At 61.2% G+C, this 20,052-nt stretch overlaps 16 non-coding genes and 1 pseudogene across 16 annotated transcripts; all 17 read left to right on the plus strand.

Moving 5' to 3' along the window:
• The first annotated feature begins 174 nt into the window (after positions 1–174).
• LOC138223559 (U2 spliceosomal RNA) lies at positions 175–365 on the plus strand. The gene has a single exon (XR_011181951.1). It is a non-coding gene; the product is annotated as a U2 spliceosomal RNA (small nuclear RNA).
• A 3,757-nt stretch (positions 366–4,122) lies between these two features.
• LOC138223493 (U2 spliceosomal RNA) lies at positions 4,123–4,324 on the plus strand (annotated as a pseudogene).
• An 819-nt stretch (positions 4,325–5,143) lies between these two features.
• On the plus strand, positions 5,144–5,334 carry LOC138223560 (U2 spliceosomal RNA). Its single transcript, XR_011181952.1, has one exon. It is a non-coding gene; the product is annotated as a U2 spliceosomal RNA (small nuclear RNA).
• An 819-nt stretch (positions 5,335–6,153) lies between these two features.
• LOC138223561 (U2 spliceosomal RNA) lies at positions 6,154–6,344 on the plus strand. The gene has a single exon (XR_011181953.1). It is a non-coding gene; the product is annotated as a U2 spliceosomal RNA (small nuclear RNA).
• An 815-nt stretch (positions 6,345–7,159) lies between these two features.
• On the plus strand, positions 7,160–7,350 carry LOC138223562 (U2 spliceosomal RNA). Its single transcript, XR_011181954.1, has one exon. It is a non-coding gene; the product is annotated as a U2 spliceosomal RNA (small nuclear RNA).
• An 819-nt stretch (positions 7,351–8,169) lies between these two features.
• Positions 8,170–8,360, plus strand: LOC138223563 (U2 spliceosomal RNA). The gene has a single exon (XR_011181955.1). It is a non-coding gene; the product is annotated as a U2 spliceosomal RNA (small nuclear RNA).
• Positions 8,361–9,177: 817 nt separating this feature from the next.
• LOC138223364 (U2 spliceosomal RNA) lies at positions 9,178–9,365 on the plus strand. Its single transcript, XR_011181812.1, has one exon. It is a non-coding gene; the product is annotated as a U2 spliceosomal RNA (small nuclear RNA).
• Positions 9,366–10,184: 819 nt separating this feature from the next.
• On the plus strand, positions 10,185–10,375 carry LOC138223564 (U2 spliceosomal RNA). The gene has a single exon (XR_011181956.1). It is a non-coding gene; the product is annotated as a U2 spliceosomal RNA (small nuclear RNA).
• Positions 10,376–11,192: 817 nt separating this feature from the next.
• Positions 11,193–11,383, plus strand: LOC138223565 (U2 spliceosomal RNA). The gene has a single exon (XR_011181957.1). It is a non-coding gene; the product is annotated as a U2 spliceosomal RNA (small nuclear RNA).
• An 817-nt stretch (positions 11,384–12,200) lies between these two features.
• On the plus strand, positions 12,201–12,391 carry LOC138223566 (U2 spliceosomal RNA). Its single transcript, XR_011181958.1, has one exon. It is a non-coding gene; the product is annotated as a U2 spliceosomal RNA (small nuclear RNA).
• Positions 12,392–13,202: 811 nt separating this feature from the next.
• Positions 13,203–13,393, plus strand: LOC138223567 (U2 spliceosomal RNA). The gene has a single exon (XR_011181959.1). It is a non-coding gene; the product is annotated as a U2 spliceosomal RNA (small nuclear RNA).
• An 819-nt stretch (positions 13,394–14,212) lies between these two features.
• LOC138223568 (U2 spliceosomal RNA) lies at positions 14,213–14,403 on the plus strand. Its single transcript, XR_011181960.1, has one exon. It is a non-coding gene; the product is annotated as a U2 spliceosomal RNA (small nuclear RNA).
• Positions 14,404–15,217: 814 nt separating this feature from the next.
• LOC138223569 (U2 spliceosomal RNA) lies at positions 15,218–15,408 on the plus strand. The gene has a single exon (XR_011181961.1). It is a non-coding gene; the product is annotated as a U2 spliceosomal RNA (small nuclear RNA).
• Positions 15,409–16,225: 817 nt separating this feature from the next.
• On the plus strand, positions 16,226–16,416 carry LOC138223570 (U2 spliceosomal RNA). The gene has a single exon (XR_011181962.1). It is a non-coding gene; the product is annotated as a U2 spliceosomal RNA (small nuclear RNA).
• An 817-nt stretch (positions 16,417–17,233) lies between these two features.
• On the plus strand, positions 17,234–17,424 carry LOC138223571 (U2 spliceosomal RNA). Its single transcript, XR_011181963.1, has one exon. It is a non-coding gene; the product is annotated as a U2 spliceosomal RNA (small nuclear RNA).
• An 815-nt stretch (positions 17,425–18,239) lies between these two features.
• LOC138223362 (U2 spliceosomal RNA) lies at positions 18,240–18,430 on the plus strand. Its single transcript, XR_011181810.1, has one exon. It is a non-coding gene; the product is annotated as a U2 spliceosomal RNA (small nuclear RNA).
• An 814-nt stretch (positions 18,431–19,244) lies between these two features.
• Positions 19,245–19,432, plus strand: LOC138223366 (U2 spliceosomal RNA). The gene has a single exon (XR_011181814.1). It is a non-coding gene; the product is annotated as a U2 spliceosomal RNA (small nuclear RNA).
• Positions 19,433–20,052: the final 620 nt, after the last annotated feature.

Genomic DNA, 20,052 nt, shown 5'->3' on the forward strand with positions numbered 1-20,052 from the left:
GGGCCCCCGCCCGGGACTGGCGGGCAGGCAGGCGAGCAAGCAGGCAGGCAAGAGAGGGGGAGAGCGGAGTCCGGGCGGCCGGCAGCCGCGTGCGGACCGGGCTCCCGAGGCGTCGGCCTGCGCCGCTGCGCGCCAGCCGGACGCCCGCGCGCCCGCCCAAGGCCGGCGTCGGGCATCGCTTCTCGGCCTTTTGGCTAAGATCAAGTGTAGTATCTGTTCTTATCAGTTTAATATCTGATACGTCCCCCATCGGGGGACCACATATTAAACGGATTTTTGGAACAGGGAGCTGGATCAGGAGCTTGCTCCGTCCTCTCCACGCATCGGCCCGGTATTGCAGCGCCTCCGGGAGCGGTGCACCACCTTCTCTCAGCGGTGAAAAGACAGACGTAGCTAGCAAGCAAGCAAGCAAGCAAGCAAGCGAGGTGGACTGGAGCTCCTTCTTCTCGGGTCTCGTCTCTCGTCCATCTGTGTGTCTCTCTCTCCCCCTCCCCCTCCCCGTCTCCGTTCCCGTGCTCCCTCTGTGCACTTTCCCGCGTCTCGACTCTCTGGGCAAGCAGGCCGGCCCCCTTTTCGGCTCCCGTGCGTTTTCCCTCCAAAAAACTTAGTTTTTTCAGCCTTTTCCCAGGGAGGCAGGCGTGGCTTTTGTGTGTGTGTGTGTGTGTGTGTATGTGTGTGTGTGTGTGTGTGTGTCCCCGTCCTCGCAGGCGGGCCCCTTTCGACAGCCGGGCGGTTTCCCTCCAAAAAACTTAGTATATACACCTTTTCTTCCTTTTTTTCCGGCAGGCGGGCAGGCGCGCGCGTCTGTGTGTGTGTGTGTCCCCGTCCCTCCCGAGAGAGCGCTGCCCCTTGCCTCTGCCCGCAGGTGCCGACGGTCCGCTTTCGCTTGCAGCTCGCTCGGCACAGCTGCTGCTGGTGGGAGGGGCCTAAGCTAAGGAGGCCGGCCGGCTGGCGCCCCCCTGCGGCTGCGGTCGTTGTCGGGCCGTTGACAGGAGATCCAAGAGCAGGGCCCCCGCCCGGGACTGGCGGGCAGGCAGGCGAGCAAGCAGGCAGGCAAGAGAGGGGGAGAGCGGAGTCCGGGCGGCCGGCAGCCGCGTGCGGACCGGGCTCCCGAGGCGTCGGCCTGCGCCGCTGCGCGCCAGCCGGACGCCCGCGCGCCCGCCCAAGGCCGGCGTCGGGCATCGCTTCTCGGCCTTTTGGCTAAGATCGAGGTTTAAGCCGGCAAGCCCGCAATTCCAAGATCTTAGTCCAGGGGGTCGGGAAGGCGACGGGAAGAGCTGGAAGGATCAGAAGGCGTGAAGGTCTGAGCGTGGAACGTGGAAGGGAGAAGATCGACGGCGGTGACGAGGAGGAGTGCAGAACGGTGCAGAGTTGGACGGCGGTGGTGGCAGTTACCTGGAGGCCGTGGAAGGAGTTGGGGCAGCGTGCTGTTGGCGTTCGGCTGGAGCGATGGCGGGATTCCCTGGGCCGAGGAAGGAGCGGAGGAAGAACTCCCTTCGCTTCGTGTTGCGAGGACGGGAAGGCCTGGGAGCATGGAACAGAGGGAAGTTTAAGGATTTAATTTTGAAGCGTTTTTTGAATGTACAGATGCCTGATTTAGTTTGTTTGCAAGATTTTTGTGAACGGGGGATTTTTGATTTGACTTTGATTTCTGAGTCTTTGGTTTGGGAACTTTGGGACTTGATACAAGTACGAAGGGAGGAGGCGCCATTGAGCCTCTTTAAAGTAGAACCGTGGTTTGCGGGGAATTTGAAAGGCATGACTGTTTTTGTGTTGGATCCTTTCGTTTCAGAGGAGGACTTAGAGGGGTTTTTGGGGAAGTATGTGACATTGTATGGAAGAGGGAAGAAGGAACGGGATGAAGATGGCGTGTGGACTGGGAAGCGGCGGTATTGGATGAGTCTGCGTCAGTGTCCGGCGGCTGAGGAGGGGTGCTTCACCCCCCGGCGTTTTTCGAAATAGGCTCGGACGGGGCATACCTGTCTTATCCGGGCCAGCCCCGGGTGTGTTGGAAATGTTTTGAACTGGGACATTATGCGAAGCAATGTGGAACTATGAACTGTGGTCAGTGTGGATCACGAAGGCACGGGACAAAGGATTGTGTACGATGTTTTGTATGTGGGGAATGGGGTCATCTGCAGAGGGATTGTTTGAGGGGAAGGGGAAAAGTCTTTGTACAGGAAGTTGGTGTGAAGGAACAAAAGGGGGCAGAAGAGGTAGGGGGAGGTGTGACAGTTGGGGACGGGGAGGTGAGTGTGCATGATATGAGTGAGGTGTGCGTGGAGGTCAGGGAATTAGATAGGGAGGGAACGGGTGGGGGTGCCGAGGGAGGTAGTTGTGAGAGTGTGGTAAAGGGAATGGATAGGGTACAAGAGGAGATGTTGAAGGTAGAGGATAAAGTTACAGGGGAAGGTGTGGGGAGTTTGAGGGTAAACGGAATGCGACCAGCTGAAGAGTTTCAATTGAGTGAAGGGCCAAGCGTAGCTGAAACAATAAGTAGTGTTTCTAAAGAGGGTGGGAGTGGGAACATTGTGGGGTTAAAGCGTGAATCAGGGGAAGGGGCGAAGGATTGTGTGCATGTGGAGATGTTGAAAGGGGAGGTAATGGGAAGTTTGAATGTGGGAGAAGGTGTGGGGTGTACGGTGGAGAAGGTTAAAAAAGAAACTGGGAAAAACAAGGAGGGCGAGGGAGGTAAGAGTAAGTTGGCGGGAGAGGAGATGAAAGATGGTGTGCATGTGGAGACGCCGAAGGAAGAGGTAATGGAAAGTTTGAATGTGGGAGAAGGTGTGGGGTGTACGGAGGAGAAGGTTAAAAAAGAAACCGGGAAAAACAAGGAAGGTGTGGCATCAAGAGGTGGAGAGCGGATTAAGGATGGAATGAGCAAAGAACGAGTGGAGGGTGCCGAGGGAGGTAAGGGTAAATTGGCGGGGGAGAGAACGGGCTGTATGCAAGAGGAGATGTTGAAGGTAGAGGATAAGGGGAAGATGAGCGTAGGTGAAGGGGAGGGGAATATGAGGGTAAAGGAAAAACGAATAGTAAAAGCAGGTGTTGTAGGTAAGGAGGAATTAGTGGAGGGGGTGAAGAATGGTGTGCATGTGGAGACGTCGAAAGGAGAGGTAGTGGAAAGTTTGAAGGTAGGAGAAGTGGTGGGGAGTATAAAAGGGAAAGGTAAAAAAGAAATGGGGAAAAACAAGGAAGGTGCAATATCAGGAGGTGGAGAGGTGATTAAAGATCGAATGAGTAAAGAACGAGTGGAGAGGTGTCAGCAGAGACCTAAAGTGGAGGGTGTGAGAGAAGTAGCCTCAAAAGTAAGTGTGAAGGGAAGTAGTAGTGACATTAGAGATAAGGGAATGCTTACTTGGGAGTTTACGGATAGCGATGTTGAGAGAGAGCATGAGGAGGATGTTAAACAGTGTGAAAAGGAGTGGAAGAAGGAAGGGTATACTGAAGGGTTGGTGAGGATACCGTTAACGTGCATTTCGTGGGACGTAACACCTGGACCGAAGGTAAAAGAAATTGAGCTGAATGAGGAGAATTTTCCACCCTTGGGGTCTGCAGAGGCCATGAAGGGGAAAAAGAGTACGAAAAAGAAATCCGATTCAGGGGTGAGTGTTGAGAAAGGTGAATGTAAAAGTAAGTGTGTAAGTGGAGGAGGGGGTGCCCAGAGACAATGTCCAGAGATCAAGGACATTCAGTGTAAAGTGTGGGAGGAGACTAGTCTCCACCCTGAATGGCAGAGAGTGGTGATGGCTAAATGGAAGAAATGTTTGGCTACAATAAGTGAAGTGGAACGACGGTTTCCAGAGAGTCGTATTGAGCTAATAAAGGACGGGGATATTCCAGTGAAGTTTCGGATAGGTGGGAAGACAGCGAAGGAGTGCGGCCAGACAGCGAGAGAGCTGCATAAAGCATTAACTATAAGTTTAGATTTTGATCGGCGGTAATTTTTGTTATGATGGAAGCATTTAGGTGGTGAAGAGTATGGGATGATCTGAGAATAGAGAACAGTTCATTTGAATAAGGGGTGGGATTATGATAATGAATGGTTTTGTGAAGTTTGGGGTTTTTGTTGGGAAGTTTGGTTTCAAGGTTTTGGATTTTTGTTTAATGAATTGTGGTTTGATGTATTTTGTATTTTTGTAATAAAAAAAAAAAAAAAAAAAAAAAAAAAATCTGTTCTTATCAGTTTAATATCTGATACGTCCCCATCGGGGGACCACATATTAAACGGATTTTTGGAACAGGGAGCTGGATCAGGAGCTTGCTCCGTCCTCTCCACGCATCGGCCCGGTATTGCAGCGCCTCCGGGAGCGGTGCACCACCTTCTCTCAGCGGTGAAAAGACAGACGTAGCTAGCAAGCAAGCAAGCAAGCAAGCAAGCGAGGTGGACTGGAGCTCCTTCTTCTCGGGTCTCGTCTCTCGTCCATCTGTGTGTCTCTCTCTCCCCCTCCCCCTCCCCGTCTCCGTTCCCGTGCTCCCTCTGTGCACTTTCCCGCGTCTCGACTCTCTGGGCAAGCAGGCCGGCCCCCTTTTCGGCTCCCGTGCGTTTTCCCTCCAAAAAACTTAGTTTTTTCAGCCTTTTCCCAGGGAGGCAGGCGTGGCTTTTGTGTGTGTGTGTGTGTGTGTGTATGTGTGTGTGTGTGTGTGTGTGTGTGTCCCCGTCCTCGCAGGCGGGCCCCTTTCGACAGCCGGGCGGTTTCCCTCCAAAAAACTTAGTATATACACCTTTTCTTCCTTTTTTTCCGGCAGGCGGGCAGGCGCGCGCGTCTGTGTGTGTGTGTGTCCCCGTCCCTCCCGAGAGAGCGCTGCCCCTTGCCTCTGCCCGCAGGTGCCGACGGTCCGCTTTCGCTTGCAGCTCGCTCGGCACAGCTGCTGCTGGTGGGAGGGGCCTAAGCTAAGGAGGCCGGCCGGCTGGCGCCCCCCTGCGGCTGCGGTCGTTGTCGGGCCGTTGACAGGAGATCCAAGAGCAGGGCCCCCGCCCGGGACTGGCGGGCAGGCAGGCGAGCAAGCAGGCAGGCAAGAGAGGGGGAGAGCGGAGTCCGGGCGGCCGGCAGCCGCGTGCGGACCGGGCTCCCGAGGCGTCGGCCTGCGCCGCTGCGCGCCAGCCGGACGCCCGCGCGCCCGCCCAAGGCCGGCGTCGGGCATCGCTTCTCGGCCTTTTGGCTAAGATCAAGTGTAGTATCTGTTCTTATCAGTTTAATATCTGATACGTCCCCCATCGGGGGACCACATATTAAACGGATTTTTGGAACAGGGAGCTGGATCAGGAGCTTGCTCCGTCCTCTCCACGCATCGGCCCGGTATTGCAGCGCCTCCGGGAGCGGTGCACCACCTTCTCTCAGCGGTGAAAAGACAGACGTAGCTAGCAAGCAAGCAAGCAAGCAAGCAAGCGAGGTGGACTGGAGCTCCTTCTTCTCGGGTCTCGTCTCTCGTCCATCTGTGTGTCTCTCTCTCCCCCTCCCCCTCCCCGTCTCCGTTCCCGTGCTCCCTCTGTGCACTTTCCCGCGTCTCGACTCTCTGGGCAAGCAGGCCGGCCCCCTTTTCGGCTCCCGTGCGTTTTCCCTCCAAAAAACTTAGTTTTTTCAGCCTTTTCCCAGGGAGGCAGGCGTGGCTTTTGTGTGTGTGTGTGTGTGTGTGTGTGTATGTGTGTGTGTGTGTGTGTGTGTCCCCGTCCTCGCAGGCGGGCCCCTTTCGACAGCCGGGCGGTTTCCCTCCAAAAAACTTAGTATATACACCTTTTCTTCCTTTTTTTCCGGCAGGCGGGCAGGCGCGCGCGTCTGTGTGTGTGTGTGTCCCCGTCCCTCCCGAGAGAGCGCTGCCCCTTGCCTCTGCCCGCAGGTGCCGACGGTCCGCTTTCGCTTGCAGCTCGCTCGGCACAGCTGCTGCTGGTGGGAGGGGCCTAAGCTAAGGAGGCCGGCCGGCTGGCGCCCCCCTGCGGCTGCGGTCGTTGTCGGGCCGTTGACAGGAGATCCAAGAGCAGGGCCCCCGCCCGGGACTGGCGGGCAGGCAGGCGAGCAAGCAGGCAGGCAAGAGAGGGGGAGAGCGGAGTCCGGGCGGCCGGCAGCCGCGTGCGGACCGGGCTCCCGAGGCGTCGGCCTGCGCCGCTGCGCGCCAGCCGGACGCCCGCGCGCCCGCCCAAGGCCGGCGTCGGGCATCGCTTCTCGGCCTTTTGGCTAAGATCAAGTGTAGTATCTGTTCTTATCAGTTTAATATCTGATACGTCCCCCATCGGGGGACCACATATTAAACGGATTTTTGGAACAGGGAGCTGGATCAGGAGCTTGCTCCGTCCTCTCCACGCATCGGCCCGGTATTGCAGCGCCTCCGGGAGCGGTGCACCACCTTCTCTCAGCGGTGAAAAGACAGACGTAGCTAGCAAGCAAGCAAGCAAGCAAGCAAGCGAGGTGGACTGGAGCTCCTTCTTCTCGGGTCTCGTCTCTCGTCCATCTGTGTGTCTCTCTCTCCCCCTCCCCCTCCCCGTCTCCGTTCCCGTGCTCCCTCTGTGCACTTTCCCGCGTCTCGACTCTCTGGGCAAGCAGGCCGGCCCCCTTTTCGGCTCCCGTGCGTTTTCCCTCCAAAAAACTTAGTTTTTTCAGCCTTTTCCCAGGGAGGCAGGCGTGGCTTTTGTGTGTGTGTGTGTGTGTGTGTATGTGTGTGTGTGTGTGTGTGTGTCCCCGTCCTCGCAGGCGGGCCCCTTTCGACAGCCGGGCGGTTTCCCTCCAAAAAACTTAGTATATACACCTTTTCTTCCTTTTTTTCCGGCAGGCGGGCAGGCGCGCGCGTCTGTGTGTGTGTGTGTCCCCGTCCCTCCCGAGAGAGCGCTGCCCCTTGCCTCTGCCCGCAGGTGCCGACGGTCCGCTTTCGCTTGCAGCTCGCTCGGCACAGCTGCTGCTGGTGGGAGGGGCCTAAGCTAAGGAGGCCGGCCGGCTGGCGCCCCCCTGCGGCTGCGGTCGTTGTCGGGCCGTTGACAGGAGATCCAAGAGCAGGGCCCCCGCCCGGGACTGGCGGGCAGGCAGGCGAGCAAGCAGGCAGGCAAGAGAGGGGGAGAGCGGAGTCCGGGCGGCCGGCAGCCGCGTGCGGACCGGGCTCCCGAGGCGTCGGCCTGCGCCGCTGCGCGCCAGCCGGACGCCCGCGCGCCCGCCCAAGGCCGGCGTCGGGCATCGCTTCTCGGCCTTTTGGCTAAGATCAAGTGTAGTATCTGTTCTTATCAGTTTAATATCTGATACGTCCCCCATCGGGGGACCACATATTAAACGGATTTTTGGAACAGGGAGCTGGATCAGGAGCTTGCTCCGTCCTCTCCACGCATCGGCCCGGTATTGCAGCGCCTCCGGGAGCGGTGCACCACCTTCTCTCAGCGGTGAAAAGACAGACGTAGCTAGCAAGCAAGCAAGCAAGCAAGCAAGCGAGGTGGACTGGAGCTCCTTCTTCTCGGGTCTCGTCTCTCGTCCATCTGTGTGTCTCTCTCTCCCCCTCCCCCTCCCCGTCTCCGTTCCCGTGCTCCCTCTGTGCACTTTCCCGCGTCTCGACTCTCTGGGCAAGCAGGCCGGCCCCCTTTTCGGCTCCCGTGCGTTTTCCCTCCAAAAAACTTAGTTTTTTCAGCCTTTTCCCAGGGAGGCAGGCGTGGCTTTTGTGTGTGTGTGTGTGTGTGTGTGTGTATGTGTGTGTGTGTGTGTGTGTGTCCCCGTCCTCGCAGGCGGGCCCCTTTCGACAGCCGGGCGGTTTCCCTCCAAAAAACTTAGTATATACACCTTTTCTTCCTTTTTTTCCGGCAGGCGGGCAGGCGCGCGCGTCTGTGTGTGTGTGTGTCCCCGTCCCTCCCGAGAGAGCGCTGCCCCTTGCCTCTGCCCGCAGGTGCCGACGGTCCGCTTTCGCTTGCAGCTCGCTCGGCACAGCTGCTGCTGGTGGGAGGGGCCTAAGCTAAGGAGGCCGGCCGGCTGGCGCCCCCCTGCGGCTGCGGTCGTTGTCGGGCCGTTGACAGGAGATCCAAGAGCAGGGCCCCCGCCCGGGACTGGCGGGCAGGCAGGCGAGCAAGCAGGCAGGCAAGAGAGGGGGAGAGCGGAGTCCGGGCGGCCGGCAGCCGCGTGCGGACCGGGCTCCCGAGGCGTCGGCCTGCGCCGCTGCGCGCCAGCCGGACGCCCGCGCGCCCGCCCAAGGCCGGCGTCGGGCATCGCTTCTCGGCCTTTTGGCTAAGATCAAGTGTAGTATCTGTTCTTATCAGTTTAATATCTGATACGTCCCCCATCGGGGGACCACATATTAAACGGATTTTTGGAACAGGGAGCTGGATCAGGAGCTTGCTCCGTCCTCTCCACGCATCGGCCCGGTATTGCAGCGCCTCCGGGAGCGGTGCACCACCTTCTCTCAGCGGTGAAAAGACAGACGTAGCTAGCAAGCAAGCAAGCAAGCAAGCAAGCGAGGTGGACTGGAGCTCCTTCTTCTCGGGTCTCGTCTCTCGTCCATCTGTGTGTCTCTCTCTCCCCCTCCCCCTCCCCGTCTCCGTTCCCGTGCTCCCTCTGTGCACTTTCCCGCGTCTCGACTCTCTGGGCAAGCAGGCCGGCCCCCTTTTCGGCTCCCGTGCGTTTTCCCTCCAAAAAACTTAGTTTTTTCAGCCTTTTCCCAGGGAGGCAGGCGTGGCTTTTGTGTGTGTGTGTGTGTGTGTGTATGTGTGTGTGTGTGTGTGTGTGTGTCCCCGTCCTCGCAGGCGGGCCCCTTTCGACAGCCGGGCGGTTTCCCTCCAAAAAACTTAGTATATACACCTTTTCTTCCTTTTTTTCCGGCAGGCGGGCAGGCGCGCGCGTCTGTGTGTGTGTGTGTCCCCGTCCCTCCCGAGAGAGCGCTGCCCCTTGCCTCTGCCCGCAGGTGCCGACGGTCCGCTTTCGCTTGCAGCTCGCTCGGCACAGCTGCTGCTGGTGGGAGGGGCCTAAGCTAAGGAGGCCGGCCGGCTGGCGCCCCCCTGCGGCTGCGGTCGTTGTCGGGCCGTTGACAGGAGATCCAAGAGCAGGGCCCCCGCCCGGGACTGGCGGGCAGGCAGGCGAGCAAGCAGGCAGGCAAGAGAGGGGGAGAGCGGAGTCCGGGCGGCCGGCAGCCGCGTGCGGACCGGGCTCCCGAGGCGTCGGCCTGCGCCGCTGCGCGCCAGCCGGACGCCCGCGCGCCCGCCCAAGGCCGGCGTCGGGCATCGCTTCTCGGCCTTTTGGCTAAGATCAAGTGTATCTGTTCTTATCAGTTTAATATCTGATACGTCCCCCATCGGGGGACCACATATTAAACGGATTTTTGGAACAGGGAGCTGGATCAGGAGCTTGCTCCGTCCTCTCCACGCATCGGCCCGGTATTGCAGCGCCTCCGGGAGCGGTGCACCACCTTCTCTCAGCGGTGAAAAGACAGACGTAGCTAGCAAGCAAGCAAGCAAGCAAGCAAGCGAGGTGGACTGGAGCTCCTTCTTCTCGGGTCTCGTCTCTCGTCCATCTGTGTGTCTCTCTCTCCCCCTCCCCCTCCCCGTCTCCGTTCCCGTGCTCCCTCTGTGCACTTTCCCGCGTCTCGACTCTCTGGGCAAGCAGGCCGGCCCCCTTTTCGGCTCCCGTGCGTTTTCCCTCCAAAAAACTTAGTTTTTTCAGCCTTTTCCCAGGGAGGCAGGCGTGGCTTTTGTGTGTGTGTGTGTGTGTGTGTGTGTATGTGTGTGTGTGTGTGTGTGTGTCCCCGTCCTCGCAGGCGGGCCCCTTTCGACAGCCGGGCGGTTTCCCTCCAAAAAACTTAGTATATACACCTTTTCTTCCTTTTTTTCCGGCAGGCGGGCAGGCGCGCGCGTCTGTGTGTGTGTGTGTCCCCGTCCCTCCCGAGAGAGCGCTGCCCCTTGCCTCTGCCCGCAGGTGCCGACGGTCCGCTTTCGCTTGCAGCTCGCTCGGCACAGCTGCTGCTGGTGGGAGGGGCCTAAGCTAAGGAGGCCGGCCGGCTGGCGCCCCCCTGCGGCTGCGGTCGTTGTCGGGCCGTTGACAGGAGATCCAAGAGCAGGGCCCCCGCCCGGGACTGGCGGGCAGGCAGGCGAGCAAGCAGGCAGGCAAGAGAGGGGGAGAGCGGAGTCCGGGCGGCCGGCAGCCGCGTGCGGACCGGGCTCCCGAGGCGTCGGCCTGCGCCGCTGCGCGCCAGCCGGACGCCCGCGCGCCCGCCCAAGGCCGGCGTCGGGCATCGCTTCTCGGCCTTTTGGCTAAGATCAAGTGTAGTATCTGTTCTTATCAGTTTAATATCTGATACGTCCCCCATCGGGGGACCACATATTAAACGGATTTTTGGAACAGGGAGCTGGATCAGGAGCTTGCTCCGTCCTCTCCACGCATCGGCCCGGTATTGCAGCGCCTCCGGGAGCGGTGCACCACCTTCTCTCAGCGGTGAAAAGACAGACGTAGCTAGCAAGCAAGCAAGCAAGCAAGCAAGCGAGGTGGACTGGAGCTCCTTCTTCTCGGGTCTCGTCTCTCGTCCATCTGTGTGTCTCTCTCTCCCCCTCCCCCTCCCCGTCTCCGTTCCCGTGCTCCCTCTGTGCACTTTCCCGCGTCTCGACTCTCTGGGCAAGCAGGCCGGCCCCCTTTTCGGCTCCCGTGCGTTTTCCCTCCAAAAAACTTAGTTTTTTCAGCCTTTTCCCAGGGAGGCAGGCGTGGCTTTTGTGTGTGTGTGTGTGTGTGTGTATGTGTGTGTGTGTGTGTGTGTGTGTCCCCGTCCTCGCAGGCGGGCCCCTTTCGACAGCCGGGCGGTTTCCCTCCAAAAAACTTAGTATATACACCTTTTCTTCCTTTTTTTCCGGCAGGCGGGCAGGCGCGCGCGTCTGTGTGTGTGTGTGTCCCCGTCCCTCCCGAGAGAGCGCTGCCCCTTGCCTCTGCCCGCAGGTGCCGACGGTCCGCTTTCGCTTGCAGCTCGCTCGGCACAGCTGCTGCTGGTGGGAGGGGCCTAAGCTAAGGAGGCCGGCCGGCTGGCGCCCCCCTGCGGCTGCGGTCGTTGTCGGGCCGTTGACAGGAGATCCAAGAGCAGGGCCCCCGCCCGGGACTGGCGGGCAGGCAGGCGAGCAAGCAGGCAGGCAAGAGAGGGGGAGAGCGGAGTCCGGGCGGCCGGCAGCCGCGTGCGGACCGGGCTCCCGAGGCGTCGGCCTGCGCCGCTGCGCGCCAGCCGGACGCCCGCGCGCCCGCCCAAGGCCGGCGTCGGGCATCGCTTCTCGGCCTTTTGGCTAAGATCAAGTGTAGTATCTGTTCTTATCAGTTTAATATCTGATACGTCCCCCATCGGGGGACCACATATTAAACGGATTTTTGGAACAGGGAGCTGGATCAGGAGCTTGCTCCGTCCTCTCCACGCATCGGCCCGGTATTGCAGCGCCTCCGGGAGCGGTGCACCACCTTCTCTCAGCGGTGAAAAGACAGACGTAGCTAGCAAGCAAGCAAGCAAGCAAGCAAGCGAGGTGGACTGGAGCTCCTTCTTCTCGGGTCTCGTCTCTCGTCCATCTGTGTGTCTCTCTCTCCCCCTCCCCCTCCCCGTCTCCGTTCCCGTGCTCCCTCTGTGCACTTTCCCGCGTCTCGACTCTCTGGGCAAGCAGGCCGGCCCCCTTTTCGGCTCCCGTGCGTTTTCCCTCCAAAAAACTTAGTTTTTTCAGCCTTTTCCCAGGGAGGCAGGCGTGGCTTTTGTGTGTGTGTGTGTGTGTGTGTATGTGTGTGTGTGTGTGTGTGTGTGTCCCCGTCCTCGCAGGCGGGCCCCTTTCGACAGCCGGGCGGTTTCCCTCCAAAAAACTTAGTATATACACCTTTTCTTCCTTTTTTTCCGGCAGGCGGGCAGGCGCGCGCGTCTGTGTGTGTGTGTGTCCCCGTCCCTCCCGAGAGAGCGCTGCCCCTTGCCTCTGCCCGCAGGTGCCGACGGTCCGCTTTCGCTTGCAGCTCGCTCGGCACAGCTGCTGCTGGTGGGAGGGGCCTAAGCTAAGGAGGCCGGCCGGCTGGCGCCCCCCTGCGGCTGCGGTCGTTGTCGGGCCGTTGACAGGAGATCCAAGAGCAGGGCCCCCGCCCGGGACTGGCGGGCAGGCAGGCGAGCAAGCAGGCAGGCAAGAGAGGGGGAGAGCGGAGTCCGGGCGGCCGGCAGCCGCGTGCGGACCGGGCTCCCGAGGCGTCGGCCTGCGCCGCTGCGCGCCAGCCGGACGCCCGCGCGCCCGCCCAAGGCCGGCGTCGGGCATCGCTTCTCGGCCTTTTGGCTAAGATCAAGTGTAGTATCTGTTCTTATCAGTTTAATATCTGATACGTCCCCCATCGGGGGACCACATATTAAACGGATTTTTGGAACAGGGAGCTGGATCAGGAGCTTGCTCCGTCCTCTCCACGCATCGGCCCGGTATTGCAGCGCCTCCGGGAGCGGTGCACCACCTTCTCTCAGCGGTGAAAAGACAGACGTAGCTAGCAAGCAAGCAAGCAAGCAAGCAAGCGAGGTGGACTGGAGCTCCTTCTTCTCGGGTCTCGTCTCTCGTCCATCTGTGTGTCTCTCTCTCCCCCTCCCCCTCCCCGTCTCCGTTCCCGTGCTCCCTCTGTGCACTTTCCCGCGTCTCGACTCTCTGGGCAAGCAGGCCGGCCCCCTTTTCGGCTCCCGTGCGTTTTCCCTCCAAAAAACTTAGTTTTTTCAGCCTTTTCCCAGGGAGGCAGGCGTGGCTTTTGTGTGTGTGTGTGTGTGTGTGTATGTGTGTGTGTGTGTGTGTCCCCGTCCTCGCAGGCGGGCCCCTTTCGACAGCCGGGCGGTTTCCCTCCAAAAAACTTAGTATATACACCTTTTCTTCCTTTTTTTCCGGCAGGCGGGCAGGCGCGCGCGTCTGTGTGTGTGTGTGTCCCCGTCCCTCCCGAGAGAGCGCTGCCCCTTGCCTCTGCCCGCAGGTGCCGACGGTCCGCTTTCGCTTGCAGCTCGCTCGGCACAGCTGCTGCTGGTGGGAGGGGCCTAAGCTAAGGAGGCCGGCCGGCTGGCGCCCCCCTGCGGCTGCGGTCGTTGTCGGGCCGTTGACAGGAGATCCAAGAGCAGGGCCCCCGCCCGGGACTGGCGGGCAGGCAGGCGAGCAAGCAGGCAGGCAAGAGAGGGGGAGAGCGGAGTCCGGGCGGCCGGCAGCCGCGTGCGGACCGGGCTCCCGAGGCGTCGGCCTGCGCCGCTGCGCGCCAGCCGGACGCCCGCGCGCCCGCCCAAGGCCGGCGTCGGGCATCGCTTCTCGGCCTTTTGGCTAAGATCAAGTGTAGTATCTGTTCTTATCAGTTTAATATCTGATACGTCCCCCATCGGGGGACCACATATTAAACGGATTTTTGGAACAGGGAGCTGGATCAGGAGCTTGCTCCGTCCTCTCCACGCATCGGCCCGGTATTGCAGCGCCTCCGGGAGCGGTGCACCACCTTCTCTCAGCGGTGAAAAGACAGACGTAGCTAGCAAGCAAGCAAGCAAGCAAGCAAGCGAGGTGGACTGGAGCTCCTTCTTCTCGGGTCTCGTCTCTCGTCCATCTGTGTGTCTCTCTCTCCCCCTCCCCCTCCCCGTCTCCGTTCCCGTGCTCCCTCTGTGCACTTTCCCGCGTCTCGACTCTCTGGGCAAGCAGGCCGGCCCCCTTTTCGGCTCCCGTGCGTTTTCCCTCCAAAAAACTTAGTTTTTTCAGCCTTTTCCCAGGGAGGCAGGCGTGGCTTTTGTGTGTGTGTGTGTGTGTGTGTGTGTATGTGTGTGTGTGTGTGTGTGTGTCCCCGTCCTCGCAGGCGGGCCCCTTTCGACAGCCGGGCGGTTTCCCTCCAAAAAACTTAGTATATACACCTTTTCTTCCTTTTTTTCCGGCAGGCGGGCAGGCGCGCGCGTCTGTGTGTGTGTGTGTCCCCGTCCCTCCCGAGAGAGCGCTGCCCCTTGCCTCTGCCCGCAGGTGCCGACGGTCCGCTTTCGCTTGCAGCTCGCTCGGCACAGCTGCTGCTGGTGGGAGGGGCCTAAGCTAAGGAGGCCGGCCGGCTGGCGCCCCCCTGCGGCTGCGGTCGTTGTCGGGCCGTTGACAGGAGATCCAAGAGCAGGGCCCCCGCCCGGGACTGGCGGGCAGGCAGGCGAGCAAGCAGGCAGGCAAGAGAGGGGGAGAGCGGAGTCCGGGCGGCCGGCAGCCGCGTGCGGACCGGGCTCCCGAGGCGTCGGCCTGCGCCGCTGCGCGCCAGCCGGACGCCCGCGCGCCCGCCCAAGGCCGGCGTCGGGCATCGCTTCTCGGCCTTTTGGCTAAGATCAAGTGTAGTATCTGTTCTTATCAGTTTAATATCTGATACGTCCCCCATCGGGGGACCACATATTAAACGGATTTTTGGAACAGGGAGCTGGATCAGGAGCTTGCTCCGTCCTCTCCACGCATCGGCCCGGTATTGCAGCGCCTCCGGGAGCGGTGCACCACCTTCTCTCAGCGGTGAAAAGACAGACGTAGCTAGCAAGCAAGCAAGCAAGCAAGCAAGCGAGGTGGACTGGAGCTCCTTCTTCTCGGGTCTCGTCTCTCGTCCATCTGTGTGTCTCTCTCTCCCCCTCCCCCTCCCCGTCTCCGTTCCCGTGCTCCCTCTGTGCACTTTCCCGCGTCTCGACTCTCTGGGCAAGCAGGCCGGCCCCCTTTTCGGCTCCCGTGCGTTTTCCCTCCAAAAAACTTAGTTTTTTCAGCCTTTTCCCAGGGAGGCAGGCGTGGCTTTGTGTGTGTGTGTGTGTGTGTGTATGTGTGTGTGTGTGTGTGTGTGTCCCCGTCCTCGCAGGCGGGCCCCTTTCGACAGCCGGGCGGTTTCCCTCCAAAAAACTTAGTATATACACCTTTTCTTCCTTTTTTTCCGGCAGGCGGGCAGGCGCGCGCGTCTGTGTGTGTGTGTGTCCCCGTCCCTCCCGAGAGAGCGCTGCCCCTTGCCTCTGCCCGCAGGTGCCGACGGTCCGCTTTCGCTTGCAGCTCGCTCGGCACAGCTGCTGCTGGTGGGAGGGGCCTAAGCTAAGGAGGCCGGCCGGCTGGCGCCCCCCTGCGGCTGCGGTCGTTGTCGGGCCGTTGACAGGAGATCCAAGAGCAGGGCCCCCGCCCGGGACTGGCGGGCAGGCAGGCGAGCAAGCAGGCAGGCAAGAGAGGGGGAGAGCGGAGTCCGGGCGGCCGGCAGCCGCGTGCGGACCGGGCTCCCGAGGCGTCGGCCTGCGCCGCTGCGCGCCAGCCGGACGCCCGCGCGCCCGCCCAAGGCCGGCGTCGGGCATCGCTTCTCGGCCTTTTGGCTAAGATCAAGTGTAGTATCTGTTCTTATCAGTTTAATATCTGATACGTCCCCCATCGGGGGACCACATATTAAACGGATTTTTGGAACAGGGAGCTGGATCAGGAGCTTGCTCCGTCCTCTCCACGCATCGGCCCGGTATTGCAGCGCCTCCGGGAGCGGTGCACCACCTTCTCTCAGCGGTGAAAAGACAGACGTAGCTAGCAAGCAAGCAAGCAAGCAAGCAAGCGAGGTGGACTGGAGCTCCTTCTTCTCGGGTCTCGTCTCTCGTCCATCTGTGTGTCTCTCTCTCCCCCTCCCCCTCCCCGTCTCCGTTCCCGTGCTCCCTCTGTGCACTTTCCCGCGTCTCGACTCTCTGGGCAAGCAGGCCGGCCCCCTTTTCGGCTCCCGTGCGTTTTCCCTCCAAAAAACTTAGTTTTTTCAGCCTTTTCCCAGGGAGGCAGGCGTGGCTTTTGTGTGTGTGTGTGTGTGTGTATGTGTGTGTGTGTGTGTGTGTGTGTGTCCCCGTCCTCGCAGGCGGGCCCCTTTCGACAGCCGGGCGGTTTCCCTCCAAAAAACTTAGTATATACACCTTTTCTTCCTTTTTTTCCGGCAGGCGGGCAGGCGCGCGCGTCTGTGTGTGTGTGTGTCCCCGTCCCTCCCGAGAGAGCGCTGCCCCTTGCCTCTGCCCGCAGGTGCCGACGGTCCGCTTTCGCTTGCAGCTCGCTCGGCACAGCTGCTGCTGGTGGGAGGGGCCTAAGCTAAGGAGGCCGGCCGGCTGGCGCCCCCCTGCGGCTGCGGTCGTTGTCGGGCCGTTGACAGGAGATCCAAGAGCAGGGCCCCCGCCCGGGACTGGCGGGCAGGCAGGCGAGCAAGCAGGCAGGCAAGAGAGGGGGAGAGCGGAGTCCGGGCGGCCGGCAGCCGCGTGCGGACCGGGCTCCCGAGGCGTCGGCCTGCGCCGCTGCGCGCCAGCCGGACGCCCGCGCGCCCGCCCAAGGCCGGCGTCGGGCATCGCTTCTCGGCCTTTTGGCTAAGATCAAGTGTAGTATCTGTTCTTATCAGTTTAATATCTGATACGTCCCCCATCGGGGGACCACATATTAAACGGATTTTTGGAACAGGGAGCTGGATCAGGAGCTTGCTCCGTCCTCTCCACGCATCGGCCCGGTATTGCAGCGCCTCCGGGAGCGGTGCACCACCTTCTCTCAGCGGTGAAAAGACAGACGTAGCTAGCAAGCAAGCAAGCAAGCAAGCAAGCGAGGTGGACTGGAGCTCCTTCTTCTCGGGTCTCGTCTCTCGTCCATCTGTGTGTCTCTCTCTCCCCCTCCCCCTCCCCGTCTCCGTTCCCGTGCTCCCTCTGTGCACTTTCCCGCGTCTCGACTCTCTGGGCAAGCAGGCCGGCCCCCTTTTCGGCTCCCGTGCGTTTTCCCTCCAAAAAACTTAGTTTTTTCAGCCTTTTCCCAGGGAGGCAGGCGTGGCTTTTGTGTGTGTGTGTGTGTGTGTGTGTATGTGTGTGTGTGTGTGTGTGTGTCCCCGTCCTCGCAGGCGGGCCCCTTTCGACAGCCGGGCGGTTTCCCTCCAAAAAACTTAGTATATACACCTTTTCTTCCTTTTTTTCCGGCAGGCGGGCAGGCGCGCGCGTCTGTGTGTGTGTGTGTCCCCGTCCCTCCCGAGAGAGCGCTGCCCCTTGCCTCTGCCCGCAGGTGCCGACGGTCCGCTTTCGCTTGCAGCTCGCTCGGCACAGCTGCTGCTGGTGGGAGGGGCCTAAGCTAAGGAGGCCGGCCGGCTGGCGCCCCCCTGCGGCTGCGGTCGTTGTCGGGCCGTTGACAGGAGATCCAAGAGCAGGGCCCCCGCCCGGGACTGGCGGGCAGGCAGGCGAGCAAGCAGGCAGGCAAGAGAGGGGGAGAGCGGAGTCCGGGCGGCCGGCAGCCGCGTGCGGACCGGGCTCCCGAGGCGTCGGCCTGCGCCGCTGCGCGCCAGCCGGACGCCCGCGCGCCCGCCCAAGGCCGGCGTCGGGCATCGCTTCTCGGCCTTTTGGCTAAGATCAAGTGTAGTATCTGTTCTTATCAGTTTAATATCTGATACGTCCCCCATCGGGGGACCACATATTAAACGGATTTTTGGAACAGGGAGCTGGATCAGGAGCTTGCTCCGTCCTCTCCACGCATCGGCCCGGTATTGCAGCGCCTCCGGGAGCGGTGCACCACCTTCTCTCAGCGGTGAAAAGACAGACGTAGCTAGCAAGCAAGCAAGCAAGCAAGCAAGCGAGGTGGACTGGAGCTCCTTCTTCTCGGGTCTCGTCTCTCGTCCATCTGTGTGTCTCTCTCTCCCCCTCCCCCTCCCCGTCTCCGTTCCCGTGCTCCCTCTGTGCACTTTCCCGCGTCTCGACTCTCTGGGCAAGCAGGCCGGCCCCCTTTTCGGCTCCCGTGCGTTTTCCCTCCAAAAAACTTAGTTTTTTCAGCCTTTTCCCAGGGAGGCAGGCGTGGCTTTTGTGTGTGTGTGTGTGTGTGTAGTGTGTGTGTGTGTGTGTGTGTGTGTCCCCGTCCTCGCAGGCGGGCCCCTTTCGACAGCCGGGCGGTTTCCCTCCAAAAAACTTAGTATATACACCTTTTCTTCCTTTTTTTTCCGGCAGGCGGGCAGGCGCGCGCGTCTGTGTGTGTGTGTGTCCCCGTCCCTCCCGAGAGAGCGCTGCCCCTTGCCTCTGCCCGCAGGTGCCGACGGTCCGCTTTCGCTTGCAGCTCGCTCGGCACAGCTGCTGCTGGTGGGAGGGGCCTAAGCTAAGGAGGCCGGCCGGCTGGCGCCCCCCTGCGGCTGCGGTCGTTGTCGGGCCGTTGACAGGAGATCCAAGAGCAGGGCCCCGCCCGGGACTGGCGGCAGGCAGGCGAGCAAGCAGGCAGGCAAGAGAGGGGGAGAGCGGAGTCCGGGCGGCCGGCAGCCGCGTGCGGACCGGGCTCCCGAGGCGTCGGCCTGCGCCGCTGCGCGCCAGCCGGACGCCCGCGCGCCCGCCCAAGGCCGGCGTCGGGCATCGCTTCTCGGCCTTTTGGCTAAGATCAAGTGTAGTATCTGTTCTTATCAGTTTAATATCTGATACGTCCCCATCGGGGGACCACATATTAAACGGGATTTTTGGAACAGGGAGCTGGATCAGGAGCTTGCTCCGTCCTCTCCACGCATCGGCCCGGTATTGCAGCGCCTCCGGGAGCGGTGCACCACCTTCTCTCAGCGGTGAAAAGACAGACGTAGCTAGCAAGCAAGCAAGCAAGCAAGCAAGCGAGGTGGACTGGAGCTCCTTCTTCTCGGGTCTCGTCTCTCGTCCATCTGTGTGTCTCTCTCTCCCCCTCCCCCTCCCCGTCTCCGTTCCCGTGCTCCCTCTGTGCACTTTCCCGCGTCTCGACTCTCTGGGCAAGCAGGCCGGCCCCCTTTTCGGCTCCCGTGCGTTTTCCCTCCAAAAAACTTAGTTTTTTCAGCCTTTTCCCAGGGAGGCAGGCGTGGCTTTGTGTGTGTGTGTGTGTGTGTGTGTAGTGTGTGTGTGTGTGTGTGTGTCCCCGTCCTCGCAGGCGGGCCCCTTTCGACAGCCGGGCGGTTTCCCTCCAAAAAACTTAGTATATACACCTTTTCTTCCTTTTTTCCGGCAGGCGGGCAGGCGCGCGCGTCTGTGTGTGTGTGTGTCCCCGTCCCTCCCGAGAGAGCGCTGCCCCTTGCCTCTGCCCGCAGGTGCCGACGGTCCGCTTTCGCTTGCAGCTCGCTCGGCACAGCTGCTGCTGGTGGGAGGGGCCTAAGCTAAGGAGGCCGGCCGGCTGGCGCCCCCCTGCGGCTGCGGTCGTTGTCGGGCCGTTGACAGGAGATCCAAGAGCAGGGCCCCCGCCCGGGACTGGCGGGCAGGCAGGCGAGCAAGCAGGCAGGCAAGAGAGGGGGAGAGCGGAGTCCGGGCGGCCGGCAGCCGCGTGCGGACCGGGCTCCCGAGGCGTCGGCCTGCGCCGCTGCGCGCCAGCCGGACGCCCGCGCGCCCGCCCAAGGCCGGCGTCGGGCATCGCTTCTCGGCCTTTTGGCTAAGATCAAGTGTAGTATCTGTTCTTATCAGTTAATATCTGATACGTCCCCCATCGGGGGACCACATATTAACGGATTTTTGGAACAGGAGCTGGATCAGGAGCTTGCTCCGTCCTCTCCACGCATCGGCCCGGTATTGCAGCGCCTCCGGGAGCGGTGCACCACCTTCTCTCAGCGGTGAAAAGACAGACGTAGCTAGCAAGCAAGCAAGCAAGCAAGCAAGCGAGGTGGACTGGAGCTCCTTCTTCTCGGGTCTCGTCTCTCGTCCATCTGTGTGTCTCTCTCTCCCCCTCCCCCTCCCCGTCTCCGTTCCCGTGCTCCCTCTGTGCACTTTCCCGCGTCTCGACTCTCTGGGCAAGCAGGCCGGCCCCCTTTTCGGCTCCCGTGCGTTTTCCCTCCAAAAAACTTAGTTTTTTCAGCCTTTTCCCAGGGAGGCAGGCGTGGCTTTTGTGTGTGTGTGTGTGTGTGTGTGTGTATGTGTGTGTGTGTGTGTGTGTCCCCGTCCTCGCAGGCGGGCCCCTTTCGACAGCCGGGCGGTTTCCCTCCAAAAAACTTAGTATATACACCTTTTCTTCCTTTTTTTCCGGCAGGCGGGCAGGCGCGCGCGTCTGTGTGTGTGTGTGTCCCCGTCCCTCCCGAGAGAGCGCTGCCCCTTGCCTCTGCCCGCAGGTGCCGACGGTCCGCTTTCGCTTGCAGCTCGCTCGGCACAGCTGCTGCTGGTGGGAGGGGCCTAAGCTAAGGAGGCCGGCCGGCTGGCGCCCCCCTGCGGCTGCGGTCGTTGTCGGGC

This window comes from Lepisosteus oculatus, chromosome 16 (assembly GCF_040954835.1).
Source record: "Lepisosteus oculatus isolate fLepOcu1 chromosome 16, fLepOcu1.hap2, whole genome shotgun sequence".
Lineage (NCBI taxonomy): Eukaryota > Metazoa > Chordata > Actinopteri > Semionotiformes > Lepisosteidae > Lepisosteus > Lepisosteus oculatus.